Source organism: Pinus tabuliformis, chromosome 7, assembly GCF_031772625.1.
Source record: "Pinus tabuliformis cultivar Carrire ecotype Pingquan chromosome 7, CPIR1, whole genome shotgun sequence".
Taxonomy (NCBI): Eukaryota; Viridiplantae; Streptophyta; class Pinopsida; order Pinales; family Pinaceae; genus Pinus; species Pinus tabuliformis.
In genome coordinates, this window is record NC_142293.1 from 921,756,310 (window position 1) to 921,772,757 (window position 16,448).

Below are 16,448 nucleotides of genomic sequence, written 5' to 3' on the forward strand. Positions count from 1 at the left end.
AGTTTTATATTATTTCTGTGTATCTTTTCCTGTTTTATGCATTGAAGTATGTTGGGTATGAATTGCAAGTTTACTATTTAGTTGTTGCGCGAACTTATATGAATGTGTTGAATAACTGAATATAATATAAGGTATCTGTTTACGTGAAGATAACTAACTGTTATAACAAGATAAGTAAGATCTGCAGTGTGACTTGGGGAAATAGCACAAATCGCTACTTTAGTAGCATGAAAGCTCCTCAGCCCCTTGTTAGGGATGCGCGAAGTCGAGTATAACAGGGCACGAAGGCCTTGTAGGTTAGGAAAGTGTGTGAAGTGACCTACGCGAAGATATTCACAGTTGGACTAAATCGACCCCTCAAACATCTCAAGGGTGCGGAAACTTGGTTCCAGCATCCCCCCATACTACTTTGAGTGAGACCTCAATCCACGCTCTGCGGACTGTTGCCGAAAGGGCTAGTAGTACAGGGATTTGTTTGGCTAAATAACTTCGAACCTAGGTCAGGCCCCATCAAGCCAACATGAATAAATTTTTGGAAGGATATTATCAGTGCTTTGTATCTTATAAAAAAACACAATGGGTTAAGTGGTTACCTCTTACTGAATGGTGGCATAACACTTCCTTCCATACTACAGCAAAAATGAACCCGTTTATGGCACTTTATGGATATCATCCATCGTCCATCACATCATATTTAAGAGAAAATTATAAGGTTCAAGCAATAGAATATCACATTGAGCATCAACAACAGGTTCTCCAACTCTTAAAGGATAACCTCACTTTGGTGTAGAATCGAATGAAACAACAAGTTGATCGACATCAAAACTAAAGAAGTTTTGATGTAGGTGACTCGGTATTTTTACGGCTACAACCATACAAACAAATGTCCCTCAAGAAAGCTAAGAATGATAATAAATTATCACCAAAGTACTATGGTACTCACAAGCTATTGCAAAAGATTGGTACCATGGCATACAAATTGGAGATTACGGTATCTTCTTGAGTGCACCCAGTTTTCCATGTTTCATGCTTAAAAAAGGTTATAGGTGATAAGCTCCCAATTCAAACAATATTTCCAAAACATGATGAGGAAGGAAAAATCATATTGGAACTTGAATCAGTCACAGAAATAAGAACGCGACAACTACGAAATAAATCAATTTCAGAGTACCTCATCAAGTGGAAGAACTTACCCACTAAAGATTCCACATGGGAGGATGAGAATTTTATACAGAAGCATCTAGAACTACTCAAGCATTGAGGATAACACTTTTTTGAAGGAGAGGGGCATGTTAGGTCCCTATAATACTTGTGTAGCCCCTTATTGTTAGTGTAGCCCCCTTATTGTTATTGTTGTGCCCATGTAGTTCCCATATTGTTATTATTGTGCCCCATAGAATCCTACTATTGTTATTGTTGTGTCCTTACATTATTATTTTTATGTAGACTTTAATTATATTGTGAACGCTTAGACTCCTATATATATATAAAGGAGGTCTTGTCATTTGTATTATCCAAGAACTGTTCATTTGTGTAAATTAAAGGAGGTTTCCTTATTAAAGAGGATAATTTTTAAGTCGTTGGTCTATCTCTTCTTGTATTTTGTGAGTTGGTTGCATAACATGCTCCAAAGGGTTCTCCAGCCACTTTTAGCTCTACCACTTTTACTTTGGGACACCGTAACTTTGACTGGCAATAACTCCTGATCCAGGAAGCCATTTGTAAACTTCATCATAACGTTGGAAAGATCTTTCTAAGCACTATCCAACTATGTAGTTTTCCAAAGTATTTGAACTAATATTTCAAGGTGAAATTTACTTCAAAGCATGAGACTCACAACCATCATAGTCATCATATTATGGCTTCTTCAGTAAGCCTTCTACTATGATGATTCTCTACAAGAGTGTGCAAAAAAAATGGGACTCCCCCTAAGCTTGACACACCAAGCATATCAATGCCAACATCTGTTGCCACCTACATCCATGCTAGTCCGATTGACATAAATGCCAAAAAAAACTGCCATTAACCTCAATGCTAATATGGTTGACATCAATGCCAACAAACTTGTTTCCATTGACCATCCAAATAATTCCAACTGTCCAACATTCTACCCCTTTAGCATTGATGACAGCACCTCATCACTTCTCCACATTGATGGCCAATCCTCATGTTTCCTCCACACTTCTCTTTACATGAGCCACCAATGGCTTTCTCTCCTCTACATGGGCCATCACAACTTCCTCTCTCCCTTTTACATCAATCGAAAAGGGCTACAAGTTGCTTCTTCTCCCTCTTATAATTATTGACTAAGGGTCAAGTTGTTGATGTGCATTCTACTTTGTCGATGTGCATTCTCTTCAAGGGTTGGTATCTTCATGATGGGGCGCTTGAAGTCTGTCATGTAGTTGGTACTACTCTAGGAACTAGACATATATGATATTCCCCCCCCCCCCAACAAACATATACTACCTCTTCTTTGAATTTCTCTAGTTCTGAATGCCTTAGACTATTGGTTGAATATTCTCATTGCCAATGCATCTTTTGTACCAATTAAAAGAAACTGATACCAAATAAAATTACAAATGGTATTGATGTTGCCATAAATACCAACCATTAGTGATGCATTTTGGCTTGATTTTCACCATTTTTGTTGTTGCTGAGACTACGTTCACTTCACTTGAGCATCCTAATAGTTAATGCTTCTCCCCCTGAGATTGTACCTCTTCAAATAGGGATTGCTTCTTAAATAATAATAATAATTGCACCAAGAAATTGATACAAATTGGATATTGTACCATGCACACTTCCAAGACTCTCTCTCAAAAAGAAATGTTCATTTACATGAAAGGCTACTCCATCTGAACCCAATACTACCAATTGACATAGCAATACCAATTAATAACTAAGGGATATGTAAAGCTTGTACCAATTGTGCTTATGAACACAAGATTTCTAGGAACAATCAAATTCATAACTTGCATGAAACAAGGGTATTTCGCCCAAGATGCAAACCTTTCATTTACTCAATAATATTTATTTTTTAGGCTAATAATTTTTGTCTTCTACTGCTTACTAAAGTAGCTCCCCCTGAGCCAATGCTCTATGATCTCATGCATCTGCTTTCTTACTTCTAGGTGGGGATTGATCTTGTGTATATGACTTAACTGTGGGCCTCTTATCATTCCACACTTCAGTTGCATATAATCTTCCTCTCTCCCTGAAACCATGTTGGTTGTCTCTTCCTTTCTCTCGTAATGTTGATACATTAAAAGTAAACCAATTTATTCTTGTAATCAACATAGGGACTCGGTCATACCTCCAATGTTTAGATGCATCACTCTAGATAAACTTTATTATGCCTGCATCTGACTTATTTAGCCTCCCTTGAGGCCATTCTCTTCCCTCAATAAAGAGAAATATAGGATCTAATCCACTTGAGAATATTGTCCTCCTTATTTTTCCATACCTTCAATGGCCAAGTCTTGGTAGGAGCATTTATTTCCAGCTCCTCCTTTTCCCTTGTTTGGGCACTTTCTTGTTTTCGCATTCCTAGAGGGCACTTCTCCTTCAACTCTTCTTTCTTCACCCAAACCTTCTTGTTGTCTTTCTTCCTTACAGATGGGTCTACTATGATGGTAAGAGGATCTTTCTTCTGATTTTTTTCTCCTCTTTTCAATTTGCTCCTTTGACACAAAGAACTGAAGACGTACTTGTGATCCTTTTTCATTATCAAGGATCGAGCTGCTCCATTTGCATGCATATGTTGAGAGGCAAGCTTCTTCTTCGCATATACGTAACCTGCTTCCTTGTTCCTAAAATTGCCACAGTTGTAGCATTCGTCATGGGTTAGGAATGGGAAAAAAAGATTGTTGTATCTCACAACATTTTGTTCAAACCAACTATTGTTGCTATCATGCTTGTTCTTAGGCATCTTATGCCTTCTTGGGTCACTTCCCCCCATCACACTTTACTTTCTTGCATTACTTCTACAGTCTATGGATTTATGACCATAATTATTACAAGAAAAAAAACAATCATGAAAAGGATTTGAAAAAGGAAGATACATTTCTTTGAAGGCTTTGTCCTTGAGAGGGAAATGACTTTTGCAGGTTCTCCATGTGCCTTCCATGGCTGTTTGAATTCATACCTCGAGCAATAATCAATTATTTCTTGTTGTTTCTTGGCTCTCTTCTGTTTCTTTCCTGACTATTGCTTCTTAGCATTTGTTGTTGCCTCTTCTTCTCTTGCCATTGTTTCTTTCCTTTTTGTTGTTTTTGTACAACAACTTATTTTCCTTTGTTGTTGTTGGAATTTCCAACTACCCTTACATGGGTGGTTGACCCTTTAGCCTTTTCCCTCTTGGGGCTTGGTTCTTCTTTGAAACCCACACCAACCTTGATGAGAGGGGATATTTGGTTAACAAGCATTTTATCCAAAGCCTTTCTACTCTCCTCAAGTTTCTGATATTGAGACAACTCCTTATTTTTATTTTCTAGTTCATGTCTCAATGAGACAACTTTGGGTTGTAGTCTCTCCCAGAGGGATTCTCTTTCATTCAGTTGATTGGTTAACATCCCATCCAGTTTGCTAGCCTCTTCCTATTGAGTATTAAGATCTAAAATTGTTTTTCTCAACTTCTCATTCTCAATCTCATACTTATGTAACTTCTCCTTTTGCTTGAGATTTGCTTCTAATAGCTCCTTGATCTCTTTTAGACTAGAGATCATCTTTTTTCTAAAATAGATCATTTCATCTAAATCATTTGCTTTGCTATCAGAGGTGCTAGCTGAACTACCACAAAGATCTAAATTTCTTTCTGTGTCCATGGAATATTCCACAAGTCTAAGGAGTATTCCATCTTCATCACTACTAGGGATGTTCTCATTTTCTCCTACGGATGAGCACACCAAGGATCTCTCGTCCTCTTCAGAGGATCCCTCATTCACTATTGCTACTAAAGTGGGTATATCACAAAGCAATAGCTTACCTTCTAAGCATCATGGCCTCTCATCGAGATCTTCTTCTTCACCATCCTTGGAGTGAAGATCAACAGTTTTCTCACTAGAATAAAGATCTTCAATCTTTTGAGAATCTTTCCTTTGAGATGGCTTCTTCTTCTTCTTCCTTCTCTTCTTCTCATTATCAACATTCTTCATAGATTCAAGATCATTTCTTAAGCAACAAGGTTAATCAACCTCCTCTGTTGCAACATAGATTTATCCTCCATATAGACATTGTACTTTTTCTAGAATCTCCTTTGTTGACTCACAATGCCTCAGTTTATCAGCATCTAGCTTTGATAGCCCTTTCATGATGATCTCCTTGGCCTCTGTATTGAACTCATTCCTCTCTTCATATGCCATAGATAACCAAATATCTTCATTGATTACCATCAAATAAGCTTCCATTCTAATCTTCCAGTGCTCATAGTATGATACATTCAAACATGGAACTCCCTTTGGTGTTAGCTAAACTTGATTAGCCATTGTTTCCCTTTGATCTACGTTCGAGCAGTTAAGTTGTTCCTAAAGGAACCAGGCTCTAATACCAGATTTTGGAAACAGTGTTTAATATTGACAGGGGGGTGAATCAATATTAAGGCTAATTTAAAATTTTGTGCCAATTTGCATTCAACATTTAAACTTGGCATTCTCTAAGTGAGCAATGATTAAAAAATCATAGCACCAATCATATAAATCAACACAAGCACACACATCATGAGCAGCAAGCACATGTGACATGGAGGTTTAATGTGGAAACCCATCCAAGAGAAAAACCACCAAAGGTTATTTGTTATTTGTTGGCTTAGTGTCTTGACCCAGGTTCAGAGTTAGTTGTGCCAAATAAATCCCTACACTACTGGCCCTTTTGGCATCAATCTGCGGAGCGCGGACTAAAGTCTCACCCGAAGCAGTATGGGGGGATGCTGGAACCAAGTTTTCGCACCCAGAGATCAGCATGATGTCGTTTTTGTGAGATCAATGTGATGTCTTCACACAGATCGATAAGCCCTTATGGCTTATCAATGTAACTTCCTTTAATCAGCCTCTAGACCTCCGCGAAGGTCTACGACTGGCTTTCGTGGACCTTGAACAGGTGAATTAGCTACTTACATGCATCATAGATTACTCTTAACCCAGTATTTACTCAGATCTACTTAAGTGTTCAATATTTTTAACATACAACGATATAATCTTCGCGTAAGCACTTAACATCAATTGCGTTCAGATAAAAATATAGATCCAGTAAAGTCGCGCATCAATACATCATTATTTCACAAAACCATCATTTATCATAGCATAAAGCGCATTCATTCGTAACATAAGTAAAGAGATAAAACACAGGAATTTCTGGAATAATCTTCTTTTATTGATATTCAGTTAAGATTACAGACTCAAGACTTCCCTGCGCACTCAGCTACAGGGGTCCGCGCACTCAGCTATGGACTCTACTCTAGGCCTCTGTGCACTCAGCTACAAAGCCTTTCTTCTACCTTTTGTGCTAACTTAGACTCCTTCTGTTGTGCCCATAGACCACTTCTATTCTTCTATTTTTATGCCTTAGACTCTCTAAGACACACCTATTTATACAATCCCATGGTCCGCAGACCATGGGTAGATCTTCAAAAAGCCAACTTAACTTACATAAAAGAGGGTAAAAACCCTTTTTTACTCTTTACTTAACTACGTGCTCCACGACCACAATTTCCAAAGACTTTCCATCTTTTTACATAAAACTTGGGCTTTTGCCCCAAAATTGACCCAGGGGACCCCATCCCAACATTATTTGATGTAAATAAGAGCACCAATCTATTACATCGATGTTTGTTTATGAGCCACCAATCATGAGAAGCACCAAGTACCTTAGATTGTTGCTAGCACCCACTAGTAGGAAGCACCAACTCCCTTATTTTGGAGGCACTTGATCAGCTTACTAGAAGCACCTACTAAAGCACCAACTTGCAACTCCTTGGATTTATGCAAGCACCAACTTGCAAGAGACACTAAACCCCAATATTTCTTCAGATACCCACTAATATGGAAGCACCAACTCCCTGTATGTAGTCTCCAACCCACACTCAATAAGGAACTTTACTGCTCACTATAATTAGCGGCCAATCTGGCTGATTCCAACTCTTTGTTATCATATGCATTTATCCCTCTATTTTTCTCAACATCCTTCATTCTCTCTCAACAACATACTATCATACTCGACCCTCTACTCCAAAAACACATTCAGCAGCATATCCTTGGATCTTGGCCTTCTTCCTCTACACAGGAATTCTCATCCTCTTGCAGTAGCATAGGCACACTCTAGGCCTCTTCTTGTAGAAAAATCACACACACAAAGATCTCCACATAGTTGTCTCAACTATGTTGTATTCCACCCCACATTGCTCAATGGAAATACTCGGTTTTCTTCCTCTGTTGCACAAGGAAAAATCTTATCTTTATAAACCATCACTATGCCATCCATGTTGTCTGAGAGTGTATTCGTATGCATGGTTTTCCATGTTGTTGTTGCATCAAGTTTCTTGAACATTGTAGCTCCATTAAGCATAATAATGGGCACTTATGTGATTCTCCATACTGAGAATTAATTCTTAGCCAAACTGTAGGCTAAAATAGCGCTCTCCATTCTTCTTAATTGATTTTGATAGAGATGAGAATGTACTACATGCATGGCTATATTCTTCTATTATCAAATCTTCTACACTCAGCAGTATTTTCACTTGAATTCCTCATGGTGTGCAAGGAATATCAAGAGTGGCTAATTCTGTATCAAGAGAGGCTCCATTAATTTTCTCATGCGCATCGTGGTCCTCCACTATCTTGAATCAAATTTCTTGTTATTTTCCATTTACTCAATTAATAATTTTAGCTACCGACAAATTCATCCAAGTGCCTAAGCACTTTGTTATAGACCCACAGACCTTTCCAAAACTGCATTGCCAAATTAAATTACCTCAGCCCCTTTTTATTTTATTACAGCGCTACCAAAAACTGCTGAAACTAGCCTTAAGCACCTTTCACTCTGACACTAGTCTACTTTCACACCATAGGACTGGGTGTAGTGACCTTTTCTCAAGCCTTGAGGCTCTTATTCCCTTTTAGTCTTGTGAGGGATTTATTCCCTTTGTTAACTTGTTTGATCCCTTAGTTCTCTTACTTGCATAAGCCTTTGTGCTTGGCTAAGCCGTAGCCCTTCAATCATGGCACTATCATTTGTGACTCCTTTTAAATCCTCTTGGATCCATTTAGCAGGCTTAGTTGTCCTGCGGGGTCCTCCCAGTGCCTTTCTCACTAAATTTCCTTGCCTACCATAAGGCCTTATCAGCTCCATCATGTCCCAGCGCCTATTGCCTGAACCTTTATTTTTTTGCATCTATTATGAATCATCGGGATTTTGTTTGCACGTCGCGCTGTTAAGTGGGGTCCTCCCGGCAGATTTTAATTGGGTCTATGTTGCCTCTATATCTATCATGTTGGCCTGATGCCTTGCCAGCCTGACGCTTCCTCCCGTGCACTGCCAAAAATCTTTCAAGCTCTTTCCAATGGGATGACATCATGTTGGCATCATCAGTGCCACATGGCGCCTCTAGGGTGGTGACATGTGTCACCCATATTTGGACCATTAGGCCACCCAAAAATGCCAAATCTACTTGCCACGTGTCCCCATGTATCAACATCATGTTAACATCACCTTAGCGAATAAAATGTTGCCACGTTCCTATTAGAGAGGAGAGAGAAAATGGTATTGGCCCTTATGTTTTGTGGCAAATTACTTTGTTAATTTTTCATAGGGGTCCGAGCCATTTTCTACTGTTTCACTGAATGAATCCTCTTAGATACTCCTATCTAGCTTGCTTATCAAGTGGGCCTTCTGCTAGCCAATTAAGGAGTTCTTTAATGATGCACTATGTCAGGGCCCAACGTGTCCTAGTGCCTACCTCCTAGCACTTCTGCTACATTCACACTTAATACCTCCAGTCTCATACCATCAGGTCTTCTCCACCAAGCCACATTGTAGGTGGGATCTTCCTAGAGCCAATGAAAATTGTCTCTAGTTCCATGTTATCTGGCCATATTTTCCCGACTCATACACTTAGCAGCTTCACTAATTGTTTCACCACGTTTGGAAATACCTCCAGCTAAAATTTCTCCAAAGGGTTCTCCATCCACTTTTAGCTCTGCCATTTTGACTTTGGGGCACCTCAACTTTGACTAGAAATTACTCTTGATCCAGAAATCCATTTGTAAACTTCAGCATATTATTGCAAAGATCTTTCTGAGAGCTATCCAACTATGTTGCTTCTAAACACATTTGAACTAATATTCTAAGGAAAAAAATTCTTCAAAGCATAAGACTTCCAACAATCATAGTCATCATATTATGCCTTCTTCAATAAGCCTTCTACTATGATGATTCTCTACAAGAGTGTGCAGCAACCATGGGACTCCCCCTGAGCTTGACACGCCAAGCATATCAATGCCAACATTTGTTGCCACCTACATCCATGCTATTATGGTTGACATCAATTCCAACATTTGCTACCACCAACCTCAATGCTAATCTGGTAGACATCAATACCAACATACTTGCTTCTATTGGCCATCCAAATAATTCTAGTTGTCCAACAGTGGGTGGATTGCATAGGCAAAATGGCATGACTAACCACTCATATAAACCTTTCCTAGTTTGAAGGAGGTCTTCTAGGTATATTCCTCTCTAACTCAAACTTGGTGATAACTTGACATTAAGTCCATCATGGTGAAGTATTTGGCTTGTTGCAAATGATTCGGCAGATGATCTATCCTGGGTAGGGGGAACTTGTTCTTGAGTGTAATTTTGGTTTAGCACCCTGTAATCAATACACATATTCCAAGGCTCATCCTTCTTTGGCATAGCAATGATGCATGACCGAAATGGTGAGGTACTTTACTGAATGACACCCTATTATAGTAGTTGTTTCAATAGCTTCTTCACCTCACTTTCCTTTATAAAAAAAAAAAAAAAAAACGTATACAACCCTGTGTTTGGCAATGGAGATTCTGGAAACAGTTGGATCTCATGATCCAATTCCTTCTTGAGTGGTAGCCTTTTAGGCTCCTTCCAATTTCTATCTCTTTTTCTTAGTACACCCCTCTATAAATGAGTTTACTCTCATTGACTCTTTTATAGACTAATTTTCTCTTTCTAGAACTGACCAATTTCTTGGCTTAGTTGGAACTTAACACTGAAATTTTAGACTTGTCCCTATGTGAATTGATGGTGAAGTATTTTTCGTGCTTGATTAGGCTCTACTAGTTGGCTCTCTACATGAAGATTGCATTCGATATGTACATATAGGGACTTACAAACACCAAGCCACATACATCAAGGGGAACTACATCTTGTTCTACTTCATCAATAAAATTAGCACTGATGGAAAATTTATTTTTGCATTGTTTGGTTACCTTTATTTATGCATCCTTATTTATCCATCCCAATGGATATTGGCTCTTATGATCATGAACTTCCAATACCAATTTGTTGACCACCTTTGTTGCAAAGAGATTTTCGTGTGATCCTGAGTCGAACTGAGCATCAATTTTTATCTTCTTGACCTATTTATTTATATGGAGGAGTCTAGTATTTTTTTTCTTCCTATTATTAAAGGCTAATTAGATTCAACTCCTTCTGCATTGATGTATTATCGTCTCTTCCATGTTTGACTTGCTTTCCTCCTAGTTGTTAGAATCAGTGGCCATGAGTGTTGTGACTGAAATTTCACAATCACAAGGAGTTATTGCTCTATGAGTCTTGCCCTTAACTCACCAGACAAATGTGTGTCCAATCAAAGTGCAAAGAGTAATTCAAGCAATCCTCTAATCATGAAAATAATAACATGAGATGTAAAGGAAGGAAAGGGACCATACCTTTCACACAAATATGCAACAGTTAGTTGCGCAGCCATCTTGAGGGACACCAAATCTCCTAGTTTCCAATGACCAAGCTAAGAACTGCAAGGCAAAAAATACCTTCTCCTCTTCAACTAGGAACCTAGATTCCTCCTCCTAGAAAGATGACCTCACAGAAATAGCAGATCTCTCATTCTATATTATGATCTCTAGATATAGCTTTCCCTCTCAACTTGACTAGTGTATATAGGCCTTTTGGTCTCCCTAGGAGAATGTATCTGGATGCTTAGGGGGAAGAGAAGTTACGAAACTTCTACGATAATTAGCTCCAGGCTAACTCATCAATCTAATCAGTTAAGTTGATATCCTCATAAATGGGCAAATCTAGAAGGAAAAATATGGATGTTGGTTTGAAAGGGATAATCTACGCAGATACTCTAGATATACACTGAGAATCGGAGCAATTGCATGATATATGCATGGTTAATCACCATCTAAGCTGCAAAAGGGTAAAAATCAAGGGTACAAGCTATGCATCAAGGTCAACAAGTCAAAGGCTTCAACAACTGACTATATATGGGTAAAAGAGGATGATAATAGATGCCCCATAATGCATGAGGTCATAAGAGAAATTGATGGCCAAAATGCATTACAACAAAACTTATAGATCAAAATGGGAGGAAGGATCTAGGACTACATTGAATTGATGGAACTAAATGTTGAATTCCCAATCGTTCTAATAACATCTCTGAGTTGGGCATAACCATGCTCAGCCATAGAGAGAAACTAAACATTTCCGCCATCTATAGTCTAAGGGAGCACTAACAAATTGAACATCAACATATGCGATCTTACCCCCTAGATCAATAGAAAATTTTGGAAGAATTCCCTAAGGCGCAAAGGTGTGTCCATCTAAGACCTGTAGGGAAGTACTTGACTTTTTGAGTGTTGGAGAACCAATAGCCTTCCAACATGACATCGACATTACATAGGTAGAAGACCATTCATCCACTAGAGTGTGGTATATGTCATTATTATAGTTACATACCACAATTTGAAAAGTGACAAGATGAGAGAGTCCAAAATGAGGGGAATCAAAATCAAACATTATCAGAGAATACTCTAAGGGGTCCACCCCTCCGATAACAATCATTGGTGAACAAGGATTTGTGTTGTGTGGGACAACTCTACAAAACCTTAAGCGCAGACATGGCATAAGGTGCTTGGGCTAAATCCTCAACAATATTGAAATTTTTGGAATCCCACACATTAGGATTGTGTGTTGACTTTAGAGAACACCCTTAGGTGGGAAAAAAATTGGTTCCATAGGATTATCTAGCATGAGAGGTCTAGTGCATGCAGCAGGAGTGGCAGAGTCCTTAAGAGCATAACTAAACTCAAGAGTATCGTAAGATTTTCTCACGTAGACAAGTGAACTTGTTCCTTTAACCTAAGAGTATGGGCTCATTACTTCCAGGAGGAAAATAATAACCCCCCCCCACTACCCCCAAGTGGAGGTGGACGAGGTTGTACAACCATTTATTATTGTGGTTGGGCAAGGAATGGATGAGTCAAAAAAATAGGCTATTAGGTGGCTACTAGTGGAGCAAGAAGGCGATGAAATTCATCCATACGAGGACACTCATGAGTTAAATGTTCTCCCTAGAACATATTACTAGGATATTTAACCTTTCAACAACACTCACTTGTGCCCCCACCCTAATTAGGTTGATTTTGAGTATTATCCCGAGAAAGTTTATTATTATTATTTTGGTTATTCTTTTTCTTTTTAATGCCAATTTGCTAAGATGTACTAGGCATTGTGGAATTCACCATGAGAATCTTAGTGGCCTACTTAGAAGAAAGTGTTTTTTGTGACTAAAATTCCACAATCATAAGGAGTTATTGCTCCATGAGTCTTTCCCTTAACTAACCATACAGATGTGCGTGAAATTAAATTGAAAAGAGTAATTCAATAAATCCTCTATTCATGAAAATAATACCATAATATGCAAATGAAGGAAAGGGTTTGTACCTTTCACATGAAGATGTAGCAATTAGTTGGAGCGGTCAGCTTGAGGGACACCAGATATCCTAGTTTCCAAACCCTAAGATGAGAACCTCAAGGCATAAGATCCTTCTCCTCTTCAGCTAAAAACATGGTTTCTTCCTCCTAGAAGGATGACCTCACATAAACAACAAAGCTCTTGTGCTATATGATGATCTCTAAATCTAATTTTCCCCTCGACTTGACTAGTATATATAGGCCTTTTGGGCTCCATGGGAGAATATATCTAGACACTTGGGGGGAGATGAGTTAGGAAAATTCTACACTAATTTATCCCTAGCCAACTCATAAATCTACTTAGTCAAGTTGATCTCCTCGAGAATGAGAAAATCTAGGAGGCGCAAGATGAACGTTGGTTTGAAAGGGATAATATGCACAAATGCTCTAGATATACATTGAGAATCAGAGGAATTGCATAGAATATGCATGGCTAATCAGCATCCAAGTTGTAAGAGGGTGAAAATCAAGGGTATAGGCTATGCATCAAGTTCAACAAGTCAAAGTCTTCTACAATTGACTCAATGTGGGTAAAATAGTTTGATAACAATGAGGTTCTTCTTCTTTGCATCTTTATTTTTTTTCTTCAGGTTAAGCTCTAGATGTAACTTCCAACACTTCTCCTCTATATGACTATCAATGTTACAATGGTTGCAGTGGTTGTTGGGATCTTTGCATTGTTGTGTTTTGGTTGCCATATTTTTATTTTCCCCCCCTTTCCACTTCTTCTTCCCCTCCTTAGAACCATTATAGTGCTCTTTATGCTTTGACCCACTTGATTTCCCCTTCTTTGGCCTATGTTCTCCAAGTAATATGTCTAAACACAAGCCTCATCCACCGATCTAGGTTTGAACATCACCACTTGATTTGGTAGATGATAATGTAGAAACCCCATATACTTGAGGAGTATGTCTGGGTTCTTTGGGGAGATACCCAACATTGTGGCCATATTTCTAAATTTTATGATGTACCCTTGTAAACTTTTCCCCTACTTCTGCTTGAAGTAATGCCACCAAATCCACTGGTCCTCTACATACCCAATAGGGTAAAATTGTGACTCTGCAATTGGTGCTTCCCTCCCCTTTGTATGGTTATTCAATACATGGAGGTAGAACAACAGAAGCAAAATCAAGATGTTGATCTTATGCCTAGTACAAAATAGATCCCCATTCAGTCTCCGCCTCTGCTACAAATGGGCAAGCTCCAAGGGATGAAGAGGAAATTGATCCTTTAAATGATAGTCCGGTCATGGATATTTGCATCTTGACTTTCAATGAGCTTCAAAGAAAAATTTTGCAAGTGAGAAAGAAGCATTTTCCAGATGACCTCACACATCCTTTCTCTCATCAATACATAATGGGTGATTGTCATGGACACCAAAAAGAATCTTGAAACTATTGTCGCAAATAACTTGGCCTTTGTAGGAGCTTCAAATGAAAATACAAAGTATCTAATGGCATAAAATAAAATAAAAATCGAAAAGAACTTGGAAATTCTGATACAACATATAAAACAACTTCAAGCATAAACTCATAAGTTGGCCCCCGCACATGTGTACTTGAAAGAGCTTCATGCAGGTATATTTGGTGAATTTCAAGTCTTGGGAGACAATACAATGAATTTTATGAGGAGTTGGCCATCGTGCATAAAGAATTTGTCCCCTTGCATGATAGGCATAAGAAATCACGGGAGAATGAAAAATCTCTAAATATAATTCACATAGCCATCATTACATTTCATGAATGGGGAATGAAGTACAGAGGTGCACCGTCAGAATTGGTTAAGAAAACAAGACAACAAGTTGAGTTTGAGAAACCTAAAGTCAAAATTCTTATACAAAGTAACAAACAACTTAACACTTTTATATCCAACATCTTATATTATTATGCACGGTTGTACAATAGTGTGGATTCCTTGGTGAAATCTCATAAGATCCCTTCATCGGGACATTCACTGAGGAAAAAGGAAAAAAGCGGTCAGGCAGGAAGTTTCAAAATACTTGGACCAACTAAAGCAAATTGTTACCAAAGAGGACTTGAAGATAAATATACGCACCATGGAAAAGTATATTTGTGGCCCTGCTAAGATCAATATTGTGTTGTTCTTATTTAAGAAAGAGACACAAATTGGTTCCAAAAATGTCTACCTAGATGTGATGAAAGCAAGAGTTTGCTTTCAACCTAATATTCTTGCAGAGTTTGAGGATACCATCGCACAGTATAAAGCATGGCACCACTATGTGACTGAAGATCTACAAATTGAAGCTAATGAGCTAGAGTTTCCTCAAAGTCAATCTTGATATGTGTAGTTTTTCTTATTAGGCTCTACCCATTTTTGTCTCATATGGGCTTTTGTAATATTTTATTTGAAATAAATATGTAAGTGGAAGTCTAAGTGTCAATCATGGAATATGAAAGCTCATTAGTTAGTAAAATACAAAATAAGTCAAAGATCCATGAGGGTATCTCAAAGGTTACAAAGGGAGATGAGGGGTCATCTCATTTGTTATAAATACACCCTCAAAACTCAAGTAGAGGGGTTGGAACCAAAGGCTTGGAAGCTTTGTTTTGGAGCCTTGGATTCTCTAGTTTAGCATAGAAGGAATATCATTCTTTGGAGAAGCAAGTGTTGCCTTCATGTTCCACTATTGGTGCTAGTGTCTTGTCAATTGTAATTGTATGTATGGAATTTTCACTCTTAATAAAAGCTCAAAGTCAGCATGCCTTCATGCATATGTCATGAATGCAGTAAGACTGTTCTTTTATATTTGTGATATGTTTTGTTTCATTTATGCTAATGATTATGAACTAATTCATTTGTTTTAGTATGAATCTTGTTGGATGTGTGTTTTTATGTTATTACGATCTTTGTTATCTTGTGAATTGTTTTGTAGGGTAACTAGCGATTCTATTGTATTGTTCATGCATCTCTTTTAAGCTAAGTACTATTACATGCTTATAAGGGACTCACTCATTTCCCTTCGATGTGATGGAACCTTGCATGCATTACATTTGACACTTCACAAAGTTTATACACTTGCTTTTAGAAAAGCTATGTTTATATCATTCTATATGTTTATCGCAACCAAGACACACCTTCGAAACCACCACTTTGGCAACCAGTCATTTTTTGGCTGGGCTCCTACTCCAAAAAGTGTGGGATCTAATTGGGACTTCACAACGGGGAGGACCCCTCCCATGTTAGCGGCTTCCAGCACTATCAACTGGTTAATTATTTGTTGGAGGAAATTTTAATTAAAAGTGCTTTGAAACTTTATTCATAAATAATTTAATTTAAATAAATTTAAAGATTGAGTATTCAAATAAATTGGAATAAGGAATTAATAATAAAATAAAAAATTAGAAATAAGAGTGGGTAAGACCAAAAAGAAAAAGTCATAAAGAATTATTAAATAATTATTGAGTAATTAACGTGATTATTATAATAATAAAAATATAGATAACAAAATTATTATAATAATC